The sequence below is a fragment of the Acromyrmex echinatior genome, chromosome 1, assembly GCF_024713525.1.
Source record: "Acromyrmex echinatior isolate Ae372 chromosome 1, ASM2471352v2, whole genome shotgun sequence".
NCBI lineage: Eukaryota > Metazoa > Arthropoda > Insecta > Hymenoptera > Formicidae > Acromyrmex > Acromyrmex echinatior.
In genome coordinates, this window is record NC_141852.1 from 4,266,523 (window position 1) to 4,287,871 (window position 21,349).

At 32.2% G+C, this 21,349-nt stretch overlaps 1 protein-coding gene across 1 annotated transcript in view; it reads right to left on the reverse strand.

Moving 5' to 3' along the window:
• The window catches only part of LOC147910866 (uncharacterized), a 173,060-nt gene that overhangs the window by 60,607 nt on the left and 91,104 nt on the right, over positions 1-21,349 (reverse strand). The window lies entirely within an intron of this gene.

The following is a 21,349-nucleotide window of genomic DNA, read 5'->3' on the forward strand; positions in this document are numbered from 1 at the left end:
TAATTAAAAATACAACATGGAAAAAAAACAAAGTTATACATAATCACTATCTTAATTAAAACGTCTAATTCAGAATTTTAAAAAATATTCTGTTAAAAAATCGTTAATTTTGAGATGTGTCACTTTTTTATTAACGCAGCAATATTTACTGCAAATTCATAATTCACTTGTAATCTTAGATTATTAATGAAAATTCTTTTTCTGTTCATTGTGTTATTACAAGAATATTAGTTAATTTTCATTCGAATATAACAATGTATAACTTTGCGAAGTCTGAAGCACTTCTTAGCGCGTATAATTCAAGTGGTACACATTCTGCAAACTGCGCGATGAATCCTAAGTGTCACCTAAAATGAATTTTACCTCGGTAAATGGACCGCTTTGGGGTTTTAATTGAACACGCCACCGGTTTATCGTCATCCCCCAGGTCGTATCGACTGCAATTTATTGTATTACTCGTATTACCCGGCATCGTGCGTAGGCGGACAGATCTATGAGTACGATAGCGCGGCTGTATTGGCGGAGTGATTCAATAGCACTCGTCATCCGGAGGTGGCATCGTTATCCTCACAATGGCTATCTGAACTCGCGCGCTCCCGACCCACGATAATGGCATTTTGTAAAATGAACGGATTGTGGCTGTCGTCGTTGGAGGCCGAGCGCATCTCTCTCTGGTTCATCGAACCCCCTGCGATCGTGTCGTCTCTCCATGCGAGTTCTAGTTAGAAAAATGCTCGGCTAGAGGAAGAATACCGAGATATACATTCGATAGCTCGGGCTTGGTAAAGCGAGAAAGCTCGGGCTCTCTCTCTCTCTCTCTCAACCCTTACTTCTACAGTTCTACTTTATTCCCTCGGTATGCATTATTGACGTAATAAACTTTCAGCGGATATTTATGCGAGATTGCCACGTTATCCTACGTGAGGGATGCTCATTCGCGCGGGAAGATTGCACCCCGAGACGACGGCTAATGTATTAACATGCGAAAGGAAATGACCGGCGCGACAGCGGCGGCGGTGACAGTGGTGGCGACTTGCTTTATGGAATAATAACGGCGCATTGAAGAGATGATAATATTAGTCGCGGTCGAAGATTTACGGGCAAGCGCAATTGGACGATGTAATGTAATGCAGCTCTGGGCAAGAATTAATGAAGAAAAACCGTGATTTTTCGCTCTTACTCTCCTTGTCGACGTTTTCTATTCTCTCGCACCTTTTTCTGCTGATGTTGAGGAGTTATAATATTAACGCTATATCTCTTTGTTACGCTGGCTACATCAGATGAATCGGATAACGGATAATGCTATACTTGTCTTAATAAACTTTCGCTTATTTGCTTTATTAACACCTAATCTTTTATGATTTAGCTTCTTATGTTAGACGCAATCCCTTTCCATATTAATTCATATATTTTTACATATATTTTTAAATTTTAATTATTACGACCAGTATAAACTTTTTTCACCACTTCATTCGTAAAAATGAATGTATAATTTAATTTAGTTGCAATTCATTAAGGGCGCGCAAACGAGAGATATCGTAAAACTCGTCCGCGCTAATGTACAGTACAGATATGTTTTTGTCACCTCCATTTGCGTAGAGAGAGAAAGAAAGATGTGGGATTCAAGCGATATGCATCGCTGAACACTAACTAGACATTCAGCTTTTAGTGAGGAAGATAAAGGGAAAAAATCCTTTAATCTCAACTACATACAGAAAGAACATTTAAAGCATCTAAAAAGTATCTAAAAATTTAGTTAGATACAAATCTGAAAATAATTTTGTTGGATTATCAAAATAATTATAAGTATGTAGGAAACTTGCATAACGAACAATGTTCCAAAAAGTTTTGACGTTCAAGCAGACAGCTTGAATATTCGGTGAATAATTATTTTGATAGTCCAACAGGATTATTCTCAGATCTATATTTAATACATTGAAAAAAGTTTTTATTTCAAAAAAATATTAGAAAAAAGTTTTTATTTAAAAAAAATATTAGATGATTCAACTAAATATATTTGTTAATTTAAACAAATAACATATTTTAAATTATATTATTTGTTAACCTAAATATATAAATACTTGAAATAAACAAGCACTACAAATTAGACGTATTCACCATCAATCAAGTTAATAACTTTTATTCTCATTATCAGTCCAGATATTTCAGTAAATCGTTCTTTCGTGTAGTAATGAAAACTATATCTAAATTTTAAACTATTTTAAAGTATATTATTTAAAGTACAGAATGCAAGTGAATTTCCGTCTTACAATTGCGATTAATATACTGAGAAAAAAATTGTCCCTTTAAATAAATTATTTATTTAAGTCATATACGATACGTTTGACTCAAATACATACAGTTTTTATTGGAAGAAATAAACAAACTAAACTAGTTTAGTCAAATAAACAATTTTTTCCAAAATAGAGGAAAATTCAAAAAGTTTTTTTATCTATAATTTATAATCTCATAGTATTAATCGTAAAAATTATATAATCATCTAAAATTTTTAGATCCAAATAACTCATTGTAGTCGAGAGATGAAAATATACATTTTTTGTGTAGCTTGATGCGTTTCTAACATCTATGCGGCTCAATTCTTTATCGAGACGAGCGAGAAAATCCTGATAAATGTTTGCCTTTACTTATTCGTTTCTGCATCGACATGATAAATGATAACGTGAAAGCTGCAAGCGACTAAGCGTGTATGCCAGGTAAATCGCGTGTGTTTACGCACACAAATACATCCATACGTATGCGATGATTCGTACAATACGTCGCGAAACAATAGTGTTAATTACACGGACCTCGTCTAATTCAAATTAGGCCGATATCCGTGCCGTTAATATTAATTACCCCATCCTAATTGTGCATATTCCGTTAAATTACTGACGTGGCCCTGCGAGCGATGACGCGCGTCTCTGCCAATGGATTCATTTGTAGTCGCGTTGGGCGATATTTATGCACCGAATCCGCGCAGGGGAGTTACAACCCCTGCGCGTCGAGGATGTCGTTGAAATTACGATTGAGAACGTGCGTTGCGCAGAGATGCGTACGTTCTAGGCTTAATTTGTTCAAGGCAGCGAGGCGCAGCAGCTCATTACGAATAGAGACAGATACGAAATAGGTATGCAATGCGAGGTGGCTGCTGGACCAGAGTTTACTGCCTGGAGCAAGTTATATTATACAGAACGATAATAACATGTTCAAACCGAGTTACGTTACGCGGTTACATATTCATACGTTCATGCAGGTAATTAGACAGAATTCGGTTGTGCAGGAATATCTGAAATTTCTCCACAAAAAAATTGGAAATTAATTACTATTATAATTTTTTCTTTTAATCTTTCTTTAGCAATATATTTAAGTCAAACGTGATTTTTATTTTCTAATAAGAAAAATCAAGTATATTACCGATTTTGCTGCACTTCCTCGTAAAGTCATTTTGAGAGCAATTGTAAGCCCAGTTTCAAAGTATCATGAATTTAAATAGGATATTACTATAAATTTATGTGGAACAAGATTTACGAAAATGAACTTTTGTGATTTTAATACGATTTACAAAAGTTGAATTACTTTCAGATTTAGGGTAGAATAGGGAAATCACGAACACGAGTAAACATAAACGATACTTTGTTGATTAAATTAATGATAAGCTCTCATTTCTTTCATCCAGTGATAGTCCGATACTAAAAAGAAACATAAGTATAGTAATAAGATGTAAGCAGCAAATAAATCAACATTTTGAATTTGTTTACATTATTACCTTATACGTCTCTGCACTGTTAGAGCAGTAGATCAAAGAAGCAATGATAATTGAATCTTTTGTATTAAAATGTAAATTAATTTATTTTTGCGATTAATTTAAAGTACATAACATCCAATATTATATATATATATATATATGCACTTACAATTAGAAAAGTATTGAACTAAATTTGAGTCAAATTTAATATAGTTCCTTGAATTAAATTATTCATCTCCATTGTTTTAGTTAAAATAACGTCATATTAAGTAGAAGTGTGGCGACCTGTAGAAATGATTGAAAATAACTCAAATTGGATATAATTTGACATTGTAAATTTAACAGATTGTGTGATTGACCGATTCGCTTATTATTCGGTTACGTTTTACTGCCTTATATTTTTGTGCACGATCGTCTTGATTTCAAACGACAAGAATTTTATTCTTGTTTAAAATTATATTTCATATTTATAATTAATACGTAAATGTCAATTATTGTACTTTAAAGTTAAATAACTGAAATATTTTAAATAAAGCTTCTATTAATTGATAATGAACTGAAATAATTGTTGATTTTATTTAGCTTTTCCTAGTATTCGCCGTTTCTGTACTCTACTCGTCTATTCCTCCAACGCGATAAAGATAATTCGGTCCTACTTCGTATTGATTTCAATTAAATTTCTGCTATGAAAATATTGATTTAATTTACATTGACCAAAACATTTTATACGGAACGTTTAAGTTTTAATACCATGATTATAATATGATTTAAAAAATTCGAACAATCAGAGAAAATCAATTTCTGTATCAAGACCAAAGCAGTTTTTAAATCCTTTCCGGGATTGAATGTCTTTCGCTTCAGCGACACAAACTGTGCAACGCAAAATAAGGTCAAGAGCCTTCCGTTTATCTGTGTATACGATCGCGACTGAGAACGTCGAATTGCCGTTGAAGACCGAATTAGCAGTACTGCGATTCCAACCGATGCACTTGATCGGCGTTCGACGTCGACGATCCTCAATATCTCAAACAGCAGCGTCCGTGCTGGCATACGTGTATATTTATGTATATAAGTAATCCATATGTAATGCACATATACGTATATCTGAAAGCGTTTGAACTTACGTTATCGTCGCAGGTTTATATATCGATGTTTTTCCTTGCAATTTTAGTGCAGTTTTGCAAGGATGTCAACCGCTCGCGTAAGAGAGTCCTTAAGGAATTTCAATTCGCACCGCAGCTGTCTTATACAAACATTTTCCTTGCGATGCCAGTCACGTGTGTGTTTGTGGAAATTCTAAATTGTCGTGAGATACGGTCAGCTTAGAATTTGATACGCCACATGAATTGCAGCCGGATCGTCTCGACGTACACGAGACTCGTCGATCAATCCCTCAGACTCGCGTTTTATTTGTCTGAATAAAATAAAAAATTCTCTGGCATCCTCGTTAACTTCTGTCATTTATTTTATGCAGCTGGAAGGTATTTTCCAACGGGAGAGATGTTAGAATTTTTCTTGTCACATTAGTCTGAGCGTGAATAATGAAGAACGCCGCATTGTTAATTTAAAGTGGAAATGGCATTGCGCACGCAATCGATTTATTCTACGCTTGAATTTGCGCGGATTTATTGATTTCTTCGTGGCGTCTGTGCGTTACTCGATTGGATGTTCCCAATTGAAAAGGCGTCACGACAAGTTAGTGTGCATATGACAGCTACGTCGACGTAATCTTCGCGATAGAGCTGCGCGACTCGACAAATTCCGAAAGGCACCGCACTCGTTTCTCTCCCCGAAGAGTTATTCACAGACTGTTTGAGGTATACACATCAAATTATATAACAATATTAGTAAATTGCATCGATAGAATAAACAGCAAAAATAAAAGGAAAATAAAAAGGTGCGGTTCTGCTGCAAGTGCAAGTTTAATGGGCAACTTGATGCATTCGGTCTCCATATTTTAATCTCAAATAAGGCAACATGTCGAATATATATTTTCCATGAAATCTAAGTGTTACAAAATAACCAGAAATTAACGTATTATGATGTATAAAAATTATATGATATGAATTATACGTAATAAAATTATATGAGATAGTATATGCTTTATGATAATTTAATTCATCATATAATTTATTAATATCGTAAAAAAAAAAATGAAGAAAATCTGAGAAACTACAATATTTTTGTAGACGATGAAGTTTAAATTGAAACTCATCGTTTCAGAGTTCTGGATTAATAGTGCAACTTTAAGATTCAGCGCAACTGTGTTGTGTATGCTGAACCAAGCTCGGCTGTTGTTATCCTTCACGGACGAGATCGCGAGAAATTAAGAGAGTCTCGAAATACACAGTAGTTACAGTCGTGGTCAGTGAAATTGATAACACGCGGAAGCGCGCTATGATAAATAGCTTCGCTGGCCCGATAGCGGCGAAGGAAACGAAGTCGCGGAAAGGGGAAGCGAGTGAGACGGCGCTATTAATCAGCGACGGGCGTTTTGTTGTTCTTCTATAGAAGAAGATACCTCATTGTAACGCTATACCTTCGCTACACCCCCCCCCCGGTTGCAAAAGCGTCCCGTCGGCTATCTTCGACTCGCCAGGGAAGAATTAAAGGCGACTTGCCTCGAGAATTGGAGGAATCTTTAATTAATCCTGACAGGCACATTTTGTTCCTTCCTGTTACGTGACAGACCGCGTGAATCACGCGAAAAACACAATGCTTGTGCTCTTCCGGGCCGTGTTCTCCTTCGGCTCCCCGAAACGAGGGCAAATAAAATTTATAAGGTACACAGAAAGCTCGCTTAACCCCTCCTCGTTATCGCGCGCATTGGTTAGTCAAACATTGATCGAGGGAGGGATGTGTTTTAATTTCGCAATATCGAAACGCTAGTTACGTTCAATGAGAAATTCGCTCCGAGCTCCGTCCCCATCGGGTAACAATACTCGAGAGTATTAACTTCAGAACAATGCGCTTGAGGGTGTATCGAGTCCTATAAACACGTTTGTATCTTAACAGAAGGATATATGGACCTAAAAATTTATTTTTTCAAAGACATTAATTTTTAATATATTTCTTTCTTATGATATTTTTAGTGTTCTCGATATACATGTATTTTTCCCTTTGTAATACGGTCAGTTAAATATAGACAAACAGTTAAATATATATAAACATATATATATATATATATATATATATATATATATATGTTCCGTCCATCTAGAAAGAGATACATATAGGATGATCCTTAAATATTCATTTTAAAAATCAATTAAAAGAAATAAATCTATTTTTTATCAAAGCGGATCTCTCTCTCTCTCTCTCTCTCTCTCTCTCTCTCTCTCTCTCTCTCTCAATGCTTAAATATTTTAGAGTGAATGTATATACATCTTCAATTTCGCAAATTTCCGCATCTTTTTTGGTTTTAAAACGCAATTATGCACAGAATAGTAATATGACGATAATATCACATATTAAATTGACAAGCAACTTAATAATTTTCTTATTAATAAGCATCATGAAAAATAATTTATTAACAATTTTTATTAACAATTTGATTTAAACATAATCCAAACATCTTAAGAATTGTAACTTAACCCTTCGTGATCACCTGGAGTCCAGGGGACCCCAAAAAAGATAAGACTTTATATTTCTAAGATCTTTTTTTAAAACGGACTTAAACTGTCATTTATCCGAAGTTTAAACCCTTTTTGCATCTTCAACTGCATGTTGTTCCTTGGACATTAGCCTTTGGTTTTTTAAATATGTTAAAATTAAAAATTTTAAAAAGTCACTGCATTTCCATATTTTACAATGTTTCAAAAATTTTTAAAATCATTAAGATTATTTCGATAAAACTTTGTGTTTGTTTCAAAAACATAGTTTTTGAAATTTTTGAGAAAAACGAAATTTTTCCTTCAACTTTAATGCCATGCATATTTGAAACCTAAGCCATTTTAGACATATGGTCATATAAAGTTTTCGTCTTGAATTAATGTGAAGAATCACCTCTTAAATCTTTTAGAATACCTAAGAACTACCCTGTATATTTTTCCTGAATATATGCAGTTTATAATTCTGCCAGAAAGAGATGCTTCGTTTTATGTTGGTCACGTTCATGTACGCGCTATTCTTAAATGATATAATATGAGAGCAGAAATTATATCGTATGCATATTTTAATAGCGCGCAAAAGAATGAATAAACGAGCGCAGTTTGCGAGCGAGTGAATGAATAATTATAGGATTATTACAAGCTCAATGATAAAAATACGAGTTGTCTGAGGAATTCATTTTCATCTATGAACACTGAGAAAATTACAATCGATTCCTTTTTAGCAGAAACTTTATTATCATTTTAACTAACTCTAGCTGTGTATGTGCATAATTATACAACATAGTTCTGTTCGTTTATATTCAAATGGCATTTTTTTTAGAATAATAGAGATAATCAGATTTAACGCTAAAATTTGTAAAAATATGTTGTAAAAATAACAGGTTTCTCTTTGTGATCTTCTCGAAGGAAAAGTTATTTCCAAATTTACGAAAGAAATCCGCCAGTAAAATGAAAGTGTTAAAAATTAGAGTATCCTATATGTATATAATTTGATCAGATATTTTCGAGAGAGAGAGAGAGAGAGAGAGAGAATCTAAATTAGGAAGTTTATTAAATGATGGGGGAATATATGAATAAAAGCACAATAGCAATTTATAATAATAATACATGTTTATTATTTATAATAAAATGTATTATTATTATTATAAATTGCTATTATTGTATTTATCTTTTATCCATATATTCCCCCATTAAGTAATTAATGTAGTAATTTATTTTTAAAAAATATTACAATACAATTTGTTATATATATAATATAATAAAGAAAATTGTTTTTAAAGAAATATATAAAATTCTTGATCACTTTTCGTTATTAATATTGCTTTTAAAATACAAGCTCAAAAATGAGTTTACCTCCGTCTATATTTTGCTCACCATACAGAAAAACTCTTTTATTTATTGTATTACTTTCTGGAAGTGATAATGGAAGCGATAATACATATTCTATGATTTTACAATTTGACATTTATAAAATATTTTCCAGTACGGGAACTTTTTGCTACTTTTTTGTTAAAATCGGAACAAGTGATATGTTTGGCCGAATAAGTGGAATAAATACCTGAAAAACAGGACTGTCTTGTCGAAATTAAGTCGTCTGGTGACATTATAATTTATAAATATTTGTATAAGTTTTTGAATATGTGTGTAACAAAAAAACTAATTTCGATTTCGTTTCAAGAAAGAGCCTCGGGACAGTTCAAGTATCGAATCTGCACGAGAAATGTTTTTTTATGATGCACGCATGTACATAAATGCATATACGTACAAAAATACACACACATATACACAGACAGAATCTGAAGAAGAACCTTTGTACATCATGTGAATGCGAGAGTCAGGCATAATCACAAGTTAGAGAAGATCGTAACGATCATCCGCGGATCAAAGAGATGTGCTTTCACGTAGCTCGCCAAACGAAGGCTTCGCCTGCTGCGAAGCTGCAAAGGTTCACGGAGCGAATACGTGATACGCGAAGCTCGTCGGTGAGCGATGCGTCGACGTTCTCCATTACGGCCGCACCAGGCCGCATGGCAGACGCGCACTTTGCTATGGGCTGCGCATCACGCGGGGAGAAGGCTGCATTTTCTGGCGCGTTTAAACCTCAAAGGACCTCCGGCCCGTGGATTCCGGCCAAAATGTTTTAATTACTCACGGTACAAAAGCGTAGGAAACGTAAAAAGCGCCGGGCACCGGTTGAAAAATGAAAAGCGACGTGGCTATACGTCCGGGCGCCGTCGTCGCCTTCACGCGTAAAACATAGAATTAAATTAGAAGAAAAACAGAAAAGAACATGCCGGGACAACGACGTTGCTGCCTTTATCTTGTTTGAACGCCCAAAGGATCTATTATTTTAATTTTCCGCTTACTCCGATTCATGAAAGTTAAAGAAAAAGAATAAAAAATTCGCAATAGTCAGTCCCAAAAGTTAAATAAATGGCCTTTCTCCTCTTTCTACAAGGAGAGAAAGAGACAGAGAGGAATTGAATATATTTTTTATCGATAATATAGAGAAAAGGCCCCTGTTATAAGATATCAAATTTATTTTGGGTAATGCTAGAAATCTATGAGCAGAATTTACAAAGATAATAAAATAAGGTCATTTTGAAAAGAATTTAATAAGCTTTAAGATAATGTAAAATTTAATTCAAATTTTATTTTTTTTTATAAATTAAAAAAATGTAAAAAGTAAGCAAATCGCAAAATCAAAAAATTGTGCTCCTAATATATCCCAAAAAATCGATAATAAAACGCAAAGTACATCAGTATTGCAATTAAAAAACACAACACTTTATTTATCTAATGTTTCTAAAATACAAATAAACACAGCCAGTGCAAAATGAATATGTGATGCATTGTATCTAGCTGACTCTTCAGGTAGTTAGAACTAAGCATCGCAGAAACAGGCACTCAATGTTTATTTCGATTGTCCTTTTTATTATTGTACAATAACATTTATACTTCAGCAACGATTTTCACTATGACATAGCAGCATAGGTTATTTCATTTTAGAAATACTCTCACATTACGATTTCCTTTCCGGTTTTACTATCATTAAATCTAACTTCTTAATCAAGTAATTCAATGTATCACGTATTTTTACTCTATCAGAGTAAGATCGTACTGATATAAATTCTTCATATAGTGATAACCATATGAAGAATTTATTGCCAAATATAATATTTACTTAATAAATAAGATTTAAAAACTAATCTCAACGAAACTTGAAGATATCCAAATTCTAAAATCTTTTTTTGCAACTACTACAGGCACAATCTAATAATAAATTTTTCACTAAATAGTTTTCAAGAACAATAAATTCATGGTGGAACCAATAGCGTTTAGTAGTTTAGCGGAAACGCCGCTATCTCATATTAGGCGCCTATCTCATAATAAGAGGGCTTTCCTCTAATAGCTTGATAAATATTTAAAAACATTTCGACCTGAATATATACACGAATTTTTAAAGTATCCATTGTCTTTCTTGAAAAATTTAATATCGCATTATTATCTTACTTTTATTTTTAAAAAATAATAACAGAAAGGAAGATATTTAGAAGCACAAAAAGTTGAACAAATAAAGGATCAAAGAGCATATAAAGGCTTACAATATATGCATAGCATATTGCACTGGCAATGGTAAACATCTAAATAAAAGATAGGTTTATCATGCAATAAAATAACACCAGCCAAATATATTTTTTATAATTCTCATAAATAAAAGAAGCTATTGCAAATTCGAAATTGCTTTATAATGAAAGATTTACGAAATGTATATATATTTAATTACTTCATAGAAACATTATTTTATATCAAATGTGATTATATGAATTCCTTATATCTTTATCCATCCGACTATGTGGGTCCTTTATGATTTTGTAAGTGACATTTATTAATATAATTCACATTGCAAACAGCTTCTAATCTAAATTATATTATAACACACATTTGAAATTTCTCAATTATAATGTTTTTGGTTAATATATATTTCATCATAGCCATTTAACTGCTGACTACAGTTGACTGACCATAATTAGTTACAATAAATTGATGCAAATGTTCATAAAAGCGTTCGTAGGGTGCAAAAGGGATGATGCGTTTTCACTTCGGGGGATTTCAGACTACAGAGAGAAGATAGATGGAGTTTCCGCTTGTGGGAGATGCATTAAATAAACTAAGCGGACTATGCGCGCGGTCTTGAGTGAATACCTTCCAGCAGATAGAACTCTAATTAGCGGTAACGAGCAATATAAGTTGTCGAATTATGCAATCGCGGGATCAACATAATCGTGTTCGCTCAAAATAGTCATAATGCTGAGCATACTGCGGCGATACAAACTTCTATGACCGATTCCAAAATAGGTATTTTACCAGAATAAATTATACAATGAGAGATATTTGTGAAAACTTGTGGCTTACTCGATGCCGATGGCATAGTTTAGTCGTGTTTATCACTGATTCCATGGTATTAGTAATGCAATGTAACTGTGATAAAGTACAAATAATATTGTTAGTTATAACACGATATATTATAATAATCCACAAAAGAATTATTTTATTTTCGAGCGTATTCGGATATAAAAGTACACAAGGAAGTCGAGAGTTTCAGCGTATATATTTTAGTAACTAAGAAAAATATTTCAGTTAATATAAAATCAGTCCTTTTTCTCTCTCAGAAGAAAACGAAAACAAACGCGATAATGATTTTATTCAAAATTATAAAGGTTTAAGTATATTATGTACCAGTGCTTACAAATTGATCTGATATTTATTCAAGAAAATAGTATCGAGAGAAGACTTTACTTAAAGATTGCCTCGTCGATAAAAAAAGATTAAAAAAAAATTAAAACAGACATCGGAGGGAAAGAAACATCGTTTCCACGGCGCGGTTTCGAGAGATATCGAAAGGACTGTACTTTAGAGAATACTAGATCTCCTCCACTCTTTGCGTTTCTGGAAAAAGAAAAAGTACACAACCGCAACGTAAAACGTGAGAATTTTACCGCAAGCACGTCGACGACGGAATGGTTAATTTTCTACAAAACGGGCGTGACGGGTTTACACTTGCGTGTATACACTTTTACACGTTTCGTACCTTCATCGCTCGGTGTACCGCTACTCGACTTATTCTATTAAAGTGCCTCTCGTGCTTGCGCGCGAAGAACTCTCCGGGGACGTCTAATTCCGCATCCCTTACTTCCCAGACTGTGAACATGCGAAAGAAATCCTCCGACTCGTAAACAAGCAACTCGGTTGAGTCAGTCCTGACCAAATTGGTCGAGCACGATGAGCACATATATATGACATCGTATAAACAACGAGGATTTCAACTTGATTGTTCGTCAGTACGAACAATCGCTTTGTCGCTTTCGACAAACTTTATAATTTTAAATGACACTGCAAAAATTTGAGATGGTCTTTTTAAAAAATTTTAGATGTACAGATAATTGACCTTAATTCTTCTTGATAATTTTTTTATGATAATTTTTCTAAGCAATTTATATAGAATAATGAAGTATTATGACGCTAATTGTAAATTTGATTCGAAAGCCTATATTTTATTATTTTTATTTCTATTGAAAATTTTATATACTATGATAAAAGAATATATCAATCTCTCTAAGCTAATCCTTTATTACGTGGGTTTCAAATTAATTTTTATAATTTTCTCGTAATTAAATGTTCGCACGTTTCTGTTATTGATTACTGAGATTATTTAACTGGCGTTCAATTAACTTTCGAGAGTTAGGGGCTCCGCACAATAAAAGGAATAGGGAACAGAGAACAGAGAATAAGAATTTCAATCCATTAGAAACTGTGTGTTCAATGCATGATTTCTGATAGATTGAAATTCTTATTCTCTGTTCTCTGTTCTATGTTCCTTTTATTGTGCGAAGCCTCTTATTTGTCAAATTAACACAGCTCATATCTTTTTCTCTCATAGGTCTCATGTCCATCATTCCTATATTTTAAGACTAGATATACGATAGGCAGAAGATAAAATAGAAACATACTTTCCTGACCACTATTTCCTCAAATAAGACGAATGTTTTAGACTAAGAAATAGGAACATCAAAAATTTTCGAAATATAATATAGAGAAATTTATTAAGTTTTTCATTTTCCGTATATAACAAATTTATCTTATTATAAAGTAAATCAAATTGATTTTTTTTTACATCAACAGAAAATTAAAAAACTTTACAGCACATTATCGCGTGATACTTTGCTTTTAGATTTCTAATTTTATTTTATTATGTTATTGTAATATCTCTCTAAAAAAAATGGAATATTATATTTAATAACTATATTTTTTAAAAATTATGAATATATATATATATATATATATATATATATATATATTATATATATTAATGATAAAAAATAATTTCAATTTTACGTAAAACTGTTATCAATATAACAATAAATTCTAAAACCGATACAAATGTTATTTATTCTATTTTCTGGAGAAGTGATCAATGAAAGAAATAGATATAACAAGAAAGAGAGAAAAAAGATTATATTTATATTCACAGTTATATTTTACATATTTTTTTATTCCATCAAGAAATTTAAAAGCTTATTGAAAAGAGGAGCTCAATTTGCGGAAAGAAATAAAAATTGCGCGAAATGTATTTCTGAATATTATTTACCCCTCTTAATTAACATGGAAAGCGCACCCGAAGAGGGTTGCTTGTGAGCATCCCCTGAGGTCATCCGCCCGTATTTATACGGAGTGAATCTTTTTTCCGGCTATACGGAGTGGCACAATACCGCCTGATGTATACCCTGTAGCTAGGTTCGTAATTAAGCCGATCGCTAGATGTATTATGCAAGCATAAATCGGCAGTGGAAAGTTATAATTGAGTATGAATAATTAAAATACACGTCCAGGTCCGAGGGAACTCCGACTTTTCACAACAATATGAAAAGTCTCGTCGGATATTTAGAGTTGTTATATATACACAACAATCTTGAAACAATAGCATTTCATAATAGATACACGTAAATACCAATAGTTACTTTCTTTAATAACAATATCGTGATATTGCGTTGCGATCAACGTTTACATTACGCAATTACATGAGTATGACGCGAGTAACGCTAATGTTTTGTTAGTAATTAACATATAATCTGTAATTTAATCTTGCAAACGTTAACTTTTTACGTTAGGCGTAAAATATATGTTTTATCTTTGTTACTCAAAAAGGTAGAGCAATTGGAGATAAAATGACAAAACGTACTTCATGATAATTTATATTTTGTTGACAAGAAGCAAATATGTTGCGATTTTAATCTTGCAGGTAACCGAAACAACAAATAAAAGCAAAGCAACGCGCAAACACTAAAACAATATGTTTTTTGTAAATATTAATTTACATCGCCACTTCATCGCCCCGACAAAAAGCGAATGTGTTGTAATGTAAAGTAAAATGTGTCTTTAATATTTCATTATGCAAAGAAAAAAGAAAAGCGGTCTGTTTACTAAGTAAGATCATTGAAAAAATTGAATGAAGAGTGGATCTTGTAGAAAAAGATCGAAATCTTAAGAAAGATTCCGATAAGTATTTATTAGCTGATTGCCTTCATCAAAGTACGAAGGCACAATTGGCTCTTTTAAAAATGCCAAAGATATAAATTGAGGGGATCACAGAGAGAATGACAAAGATAAAAGGAACAATTTGTACTCGGCGATATCTTTTAAATTCGAAGGGAATATTAATGTGAAAAGGAAATGATATTGTGCTCACGAAAAATATACAATCATGGAAATTCCATTAGTACACTAGTAATTTAATTAAAAATTAATGAAAAAATAATCAAATATAAGTTTTTATTGTTTTAGCTTAATATTACAATAAAAATATACATAGAAAAAAAACAATATATTTTTAGCAATAAACTATTTTAAAACTAAAATTTTTATGAACAAAGATAGAAATTTCTATTAATATTGTCACTGTTTAATACCATTTTGCAACACGAGTGTAAATAGTAATTTCCAATGTATTTTTTCCTGCTGAACACGAATCCGTTGTTCAAAGGCTATTACTTCACAATTTTGAAAAAAATGGCTTTAAAAAAATTAAAAACGATTTTGAGGGGTTTTATAATGTAACATTGCAATTTTTTTTCTAAATTTTGTTAATGCCACGCAGAAATACCAATTTTTAACTTTAAAATGGACTTGGTTTCGTCTCGATATAATTTTTTATTTTCAAGATAATTACTTTCCATTTTTAATTATAAAAATTTTAATTTCAGAATTTTTATTACCAAAAATCTATTGTTATGTTTTCTTCTATATATACTTTTATTGTAGTATTAGTTAAAAATGTATTTGGTTATCCTTCTATTGATTTTTTATGCTAATCGTTAGTGTGTTAATAAAATGTCCAGAATTGTATATATTGTTAAAATATTTTTATTGGATGACGTAATTATCAATTTAATTTTTTCAAATAATGATAATATTAATTATATTAATAGAGCTTTCACACAAGCAGCACGGTGTCGATTTTTAATATTTCATAAACAGATCTGCATAATCTTCGCAATAATGAAAGACAATTATTAATTACTGACCAATACTGAAAGACAATAATTAATTAGTATTAAGAGTATTGCTGTTTGGCACTTTTGATACTCCAAATAAGTAATTAATTACTTTCAGTAATAAATTGACTAGTATTAAATTAGATAGTATTAGATTTCTGTAAGGGTGAAATAAAACAAGCCATTACACACAGAAATCTCTCTCTCGTGTATAGTTATATAAGCAAAACTCACAAGCGAACAACTACAGGCAAACTTAAAACTAGATAAATTCTTACGTTTTAATGTCAGTTTTATATAGTGGGAGCATTACAATGGTATTCACCATCCGTTTTCGACAGCGGAGAAAGAATGAATCGGATCATCCGCGATCGGTAGACGCATTTCAATTTCATACGCGAACGCACCCGTCATTTCCTCGTATGTAAAAAGTGTCAGAGAGTAATGAAAAATTTACTATGTGTTGAGAAAGCCAAAATACGACGGATAATGTAAATTATGCTAACAATAAGTATATATCGAAATATGATAAAATATGTTAACAGTACATCGAAATGTATCATAGAATGTCCAGATATAAATAAATTAAATTAGATATAAATATTGTATATTTTTTAAGTATACATATTCAAATTTTTTACAACATGGTATATGAATATAATATATTAACAAAAATTTTATTAATAACGTTTATTAATGATTATTGAAGAATATGTTTAATTTTAGAATAAAAATTCTATGTGTATCTATATTATAACAGGTATGTTTTTTTTCTTTTTAATAAATTACATTTTTTTAACTGAATGATTTTAACTAAAATAACTCAACACGTAGTAAATATTTTCGTCCCTGATTACAATTGCCTTCCGGAATTAAAATCTTAATTGAGACGGTTGTTGTATACGCGAATGTATGTAGAATATATACATTACGTTTATATACGACGCGTACATCACGGTTGATGTAAACTTATAGACCTTTCGAGCAGCTTAACGAGGATGCAGAGCTTACGAACCGGCTAGAAAATACGAATTGATGAGCATAGAACGGACTTTAAACCGGTGAGAATGGGCAGTTGGATGTGGTCCAATGCGAAGGTAATCGGCAGTCTCGGATTTCGTGTAAACAGTAAAAACTCCTCGAGTTGGAAGCCGACCAATAGCTTCGCTATTGTGCCGTAACTTCCTCTTACGGCCAAATAACAAGTAGCCTGTAAAATTGAAGCATTCAATTTTACAAGCCGCGGCATCGAAGCCGTCGAATCTAATGGTTTACGAAAAGCCTCTTGAGCCTGTTTAGAAATTTAGTAATTTTTGCGCAAAAGAAGCAGATGTGTATGTATATTTAGAAGTAAAGACAGAATTTATATTTCAAATATCGCAACGATAATAATATATTTCTTTTATATACTTTTACATAATCCACAGACAAAAGATTGAAAGTTATGATAAATAAAAGTTTTCTTGAACTTTTATTAAAAACTCAGCCTTAAATATATCTATTAAAATAAATAATAACAGATTCTGTAATATTCTGTAAAGTCTACTTTAAATGATATATAAAATTTATTACATTTGTTATACATTGCTTCTTTGAAATTAAATTAAAATTATAAACTTTAGAATAAAAATTTTATAAACTCATCATATGGGATTTCTTTTTTTTTATTTAGAAGAATTATAAGAATTTACTCAATCATGTTTAAAGGTAAGGGATTTTTCTTACGAATAATTCTCAATTTTCTAACTAGATTCAAGGACATAACATAAGGAAGAGGAACAATCCTCTCAAGAATAAGGCGAAGAACCGAGATTAATTTTCAATATTCTCATCCAGACGTAAAGTACGACGAGAAAACAAATCTTCGAGACGTCGCGGGTGTTACGAAGGGAAGAGTGGTTTGATCTGATTCTATAGCTAGGAGGTAAGATGAGAGAGCTGGAGATGGTTTTACTTAAGAAGCTTCCGGCCCACCTTACTTCACTTAGCCGTGCACTGGATGCGGTTGGAGTTTCAAGTAAACATCCGGTCGGGCTACTTCCTCCGGGAGAGAAACTACAGCATATCTGATTTTCTAACTAATCATGCTCCAACTCTCATCCCCCTGGTAAGTTGCGGGTCTCTGTATTCCTGTGCGAATCACAATTTGAATTTGAATGGTAGCGATAAACTGCGACGATTGTTACTTACAAATTCGATTGCTCTTCTATCTCTCAAAAGAAAATGTTGAACATTTAAACACATCAATCTAAATAATTTATATTCGTAAAGAATAATGTACATCGATTAAAAGAAGATTAAAAATTCATGCGAATAACTTTTTGCGTTGATCATTTATCGAAAATTAAAGATTCATACATGTAGTTTTATCAGCTTTAAAATATAGCAATTTAAACGTTGGGAAATATTCATTTTAATTACCATATTATTTTCTCAAAATAAAAAAATAATGACTTTTATTTGCAACGGAAACGTTTGATAGATAAGAAAAAAATAACATGACAAAAAATAACAGTTTTTATTTGCTATAAAAATGATTAGAAGAAGAGGAAGAAATAAAGAGAGAAAAATAGATCCTAATTTCAAAAATATTTTAATTACATATTCACACACGCTATTTCTCAAACATTCATTATTATTTTTTTTTTTCGTTTAAGGTATGCATATCTCATAATTACTGAAATTATTGTACACAGATGTATATTAATATTTTAACGTAACCATTGAGTCGATTTGGCATTCAGTGGACCATCCTATGAGATTTGAGAGGCGTGTATAAACGCGTATGTTTCGCACACAATACCCTTTCCTCTCTCGTTTCTCTCTCTCTCTCTCTCTCTCTCTCTCTCACAGCAATTTTAATGCGCGCATTCATCACGCAGACCAACAACATGGCACCGCCGAGGCAGCGTAAGCGTGAGAGCAAGAGCAACGGAATAAATTCGGCAAACTCTGATGCGGCATAAACGGTGCTTCGCCCCCGATGACCGAACGCCCACTATTTAAACGGGAGCATTATTCACCCGCAGGGCGACTCTTCCTCCTTCATTCCCGCCCAGAGGTAACCCCAGTGCGCCATTTTTGCGGCCTCCAACAAATTTACGCGAATTTACATCGGTAGATGTCCGGCGCTCTCGAACACGCTCTCTCACGGACGGCGACGTCTATTACGCTTTTCGGACCGGATTGCCACCGTTGTGATAGGCAGACACCACCGTCCAAGAGGATTCGAATCTGTTATTTTAAAAAATGCTCACAGCGGTATACGCGACTGAAATGCTGCTTTTTCGGCAGAGCCACGCTTTTCTGCGCGACAGCGCCAAGTTTTACGCCACGATACTCGTGGACGGATTCCAAGTGCATCGCATTTTCCGCGGAGAAGTAAGAAAAAAAGAATTTATGAGATATAACCTATGTGGATCATGTTGAGAGAAAAAAAACGACCTAACTGCGCCAGTAGTAGCCCGCAGAATTATGAGCGAGTTTAAAATATGTTTCCGTGTGGCGCGCTTAACTTAATACACGTACATCTACCTCTACCTATACCTCTACCTCTACTTTGCAGAAGATTTTGAGAGATATTGAGAGTAAAAGTAACTGCAACGTTTTGCTTGCGTCGTTCGGGAGTATGGTTTCTCATACGACTGCGATTTTTATGACTTTCGCAAATGTAGTAACCTTTTAGCCATTTGTATTAGAGTCAATACGTATAGATCAATGTAATTTCCGGCACGCGAACAGGTTGGCTTGCCTTTCGGTTATTGATATTTGAACGAATAAAACTTAACGTGCTTGACTCTTTGCATGTATGCGTAGGAAACGAAACCATTAAGTAGGATGATGTATTATAAAATAAAAGTATTACGAGACCATTAAATCTTATATCCGGTGTCGAAACACAACGGAAATCGGAACTCGAATTTAGAATTGTAAGAAAGGCAGTCAATAATAATTAAGGAAAAATGTATACATTGATGGAATATATTTGTATTAAATTTAATATATTTTACGTGTCTTAAATGACCCACTTAAATTCGTGTATTAATTTAACATAAGGCAAATATGTACTTAAAAATATTATGTAAAAAATTAACGCAAAAAGTAAGACTGACTACTTTGTAAGCAAATTGTGAAAGTATGTTTCTTTAATAAAATTAACATTATAACATTTATAATATATAACATTATCACTTATTTATTTATCTTAGACTTTAAAATAACATTAAAGATACGTTATTTCTTATTATACGTTTGCTTGCTCATAAATTGTATTATTTTAATACAAAAAAATGTCGAAAAAAATATCAATTTAATACAACATATACAAATAACACAATCATTAGGTTAAATTATTTGGATTTAAAAATTTAACACAAAAATTGTAAAAATTGCAACAACTGGACTTACATATGTACAAAATGTTTTTACTGTGTGGTCAACATCGCCTGTTGACCATCATACATTTTTTGCATACATTTTACATGATCATTGATAAAATGATTAAATTAATTTTTATTAAATTTTTATTACTTAATTATATTAAATATATATGATGTATACACTGTATGATATATAATGTAAATTATTTGATATGCATAATATTATTTTATATATTGTAATACGGAATTAATATTAAGTATACGTAAAATCATGTAAAGTATTCTCTAAATCTGAATTAGTGGATAAATCACTGAATTGGGTTATCAGTGGCACTGGTAATCAGTGAAATTCAACCGAAAAAGAAAAGAAGTTTTTTTGTGAGTATTATAAAATTAAAGTACTAATATATCTGCACTTTAGTTTCAATTTTCAATACCATATACATTGAATTTATACACTAAAACAAGAATAGTTAGATCGAATAATAAAGATTAGCTAGATTAGGGATTCCATGTTTCATACTTATATAAGTATAATGTCAAAAATTATTCATTAATTCAGCGATTTAGAAAGTAAATGTAAAATAAAAACGATCAAATGATTCAGTGACGGTAAATCCAATTACAGTTAAATTTCTAATCTAGGATTGAAATTCCATTTTCTATTTTGAAGCTGCCATTCATTATAGGAAATCAATAAATGACGTAATTGGTTTCAGGATCGTTGAAATGGATGTTCGGCATCCGGCGTTCAGTAAACATTAATAATATCTCAAATTTCCATTAAATGCAAGAATAAAAATAGTAATATTTTGGAAACTCACTTTTACAGTACATTATTTATTGTGGTGTGAGGGCACAGCATTCGCAAATTTCGCATTTACCTAATTATTTCTAATTGATGATTCTATGCAGTGTGCTTCTCTTTGTGTAACAAAATTTCATCAACGAATATCGACAGAACGAGATTTATACCGTGTTGCAATATATGATTGGATTCAGCGTCTATCGCACATCGAACGATGAATTCCATGTAATGAAATGTCAGTGAAACTCGATTTC